Source organism: Pteropus vampyrus, unplaced genomic scaffold, assembly GCF_000151845.1.
Source record: "Pteropus vampyrus isolate Shadow unplaced genomic scaffold, Pvam_2.0 Scaffold386, whole genome shotgun sequence".
NCBI lineage: Eukaryota > Metazoa > Chordata > Mammalia > Chiroptera > Pteropodidae > Pteropus > Pteropus vampyrus.
In genome coordinates, this window is record NW_011889167.1 from 127,691 (window position 1) to 130,394 (window position 2,704).

Sequence of the window (2,704 nt, forward strand, 5' to 3'; positions counted from 1 at the left end):
ATCCACTCTGTAAAGTTACAGCTTCGGCTGATGTGATAAACGGCTTTGTGACACGCTAGTGCGCGTTCAGAACGAATGAGATTGCTGTGAATTATGGCCGTATCTGTTTGCTCTTAATTATTACTTTACATATGACTAAGACCAATGCTGGGAAAGAGCTGTTTCCTAATATTTGTCAGACAGATGTCAACATCGGAAATCGACATTCTCCGAACAACTGCTTAGCCTAACTCTGGGCCCTTCGGTATAGTTTCAAGGTGTGTCACTAGAGGTCACCTTGACCCGAACCGTCTGAATGACTCCTTGTCACCGAGCTGGCAAAATCCGAACCTTCTGAGGAAGCTGAGCTCTCGGCGTCGCGAGCTCAGGAGAAGCGCAGGCGGAGGTACCTGTGGTCAGGGAGTCGTGCGCGTGACCCGCCGGGAGGTACGGGCAGTGTGACGCCGCGCTGGACGCAGGGACGACGGGCGTAAACTGGAGCCTCGGAAGGCGCCTTCGCGCCCCTCTCATCCTGCCCGCGCCCTGTTCTGTTCTCCGTCCCCCTCCCCTCCTCCCCTGCGAGAACAGTCCAGGCTCGAGGCTCATTTAGGAGGCGTGCGCACCTGTGCCACAGGGGAGGGGGAGGGGCCGCGTCCGGAGGAGCAGGACGGTGTCAGGGGAGCAGGACGTCCCTGCGGGGGGACCCTCCGCAGCGCCGGTGCAGAGGGCTGGCCTGGCAGGCCCACCGCGGCCACGAGTGAGTCCACATAAAGGGACCCCAAGCACAGGGGTCTCTGTCCACGTGGCTGGGCAGGTCACTCGCGTGGGGAGAGGGTGCTGGCCAAGGACGGTATTAGATGCGGGGGACTGGTCACGAGTGAACAAGCTGAAAATAAGGAGCGACGATTCTCATCGTCCATGGAAGGGAGGTAAAAATAAGGACAAGGACTGGACAGAGCTGTGTGGCGTTTGGGTGACGCTGCAGGTGATGCTGTGGCCACGTGGTCCCCGTGCACAGACGACAGCTACGGAATGACAGCGCATGCAGCTGTGAGCGTGTTCTGTGCACACACACGCGCCACGTGTCACACGCTCTGTTCTCAGGGGTCTGAGGACACCGGGGCACGCAGCACCCACATCCCGGCTCCTAAATGCCGTTCTGCGGCTCCTCAGCACAGTGACCTTGTCTGGGCTGAAAGAGTGAAGGACGCAGACCGGAGCCAGGGCCGCCTTGCTGTGCCAGAAAGTGCGGAGCCACCTGAAGGGCTGGAGCACGGCGAGAGCGCCCCCCACGGGCCAGGCGAGGGACAGCATCAGAGTAAACAAACAGCAGCAGACAGCAAGCCACTGAGCGGGTGGCAATCCAAGCGTCCACTAGACAGATACTAGTGAAACGTCTGATGAGAAACAGGCCAGTCATATAACTCCTAAGCACCCCAGCAAGTTACTAGTTACCCAGAGGAAACAGCTAGTTCTCCACTGGAAAAACCTGCCACACGCCATCTTGACCGGGGTGCAGACGCGTGCCGGGCACAAGGCAGCAGCGAGAACACCACGCCCGTCCGGCGACGCACCTGAACGCCGAGCCCCGACGGCCACCGCGCAGACGCACAGCGAGGGACAGTCTGTAAAGTAACTGGCCCGCCACCTTCCAAAGGGTCAAGGTCATGAACTCAAGAGAAGGCAGAGGGACTGCTCCGGACTCGAGGGTGCCTCGGTCGCACCCACGCGTCTGGTCGCGTCGGGTCCTTGGCTCTAAGCACGCGACTCGGACGACGGGGAAGCCTGACGGGGTCTGAGGGGTGGACGGCGGCACGGGTGACGTGAGGTCCCGCTCCAGACGGCTGTGTTGGGAGGGAGGGGACGACTCTGGAGGATGCGAGGGGACAGGGTCTGCGGGTCCCTGCGTGGGGTGCAGGGAACAGTTCCATGTGGCTGCCCTTGTAATTTTTCCATAAACCTATGGTTATTTCGCATTTTGAAAAATGATAAAATCTGTCTCCGGCCGCACCACCCTGAACAAGCCCGATCCCGTCTGATCTCGGAAGCTAAGCGGGGTCGGGCCTGGTTAGTACCTGGATGGGAGACCACCTAGGAAGACCAGGTGCTGTAGGCATTAAAAATAATAATAATAATAATAACAAAAAGTAAGGGATTGTAAGCTGACAAGGTCCTTGCAATCTGTGAGGTCAACCAAGGGTTTGCCTCGCCTTAAAAAAAAAAAAAAGATAAAATCTTTCGTATCTGTCTCCCACAATATGTTTTCCCCCAATTTAAAGATAGCTGTAATAACTCTGACTGCTTTTGCAGCCTCTGAATTTTAATGGATGCCCTAGAGGATTCCTGTGAAATTCAATTATGTTTCCAGCTCATTGTCCATCTCACTGCAACGTATTTACACACGGGACCCGGGGACCTAAGGATGATACGGAAAATCTCTCATTTAGCCAAACAGAATGCCCCATGACAGGCAGCATATACCGTCCTTGAATCCGTTTTAAATATGCTCATTTAATCCGTTTTACAGTGAAATCAGATGAAATTAAAACCTCATGTATGTGTTCTCCCGAAGCTAACTGAGCCCCCAGAGTGATCAGCCATAAAGAAATTTTAATGGGTCTGATGAAATCTGCCTTTTAAGCAATTGGATTATTTAGAGACTCAAGAAAATGACCTGTCACCTTTTTTTTCCCCCTTTATAATCTAAAAGCGGAGCATGAAAACG

At 54.8% G+C, this 2,704-nt stretch overlaps 1 non-coding gene across 1 annotated transcript; it reads left to right on the plus strand.

Annotated features, from left to right (window-relative positions):
• The first annotated feature begins 1,976 nt into the window (after nucleotides 1-1,976).
• On the plus strand, nucleotides 1,977-2,095 carry LOC111731575. The gene has a single exon (XR_002777199.1). It is a non-coding gene; the product is annotated as a 5S ribosomal RNA (ribosomal RNA).
• Nucleotides 2,096-2,704: the final 609 nt, after the last annotated feature.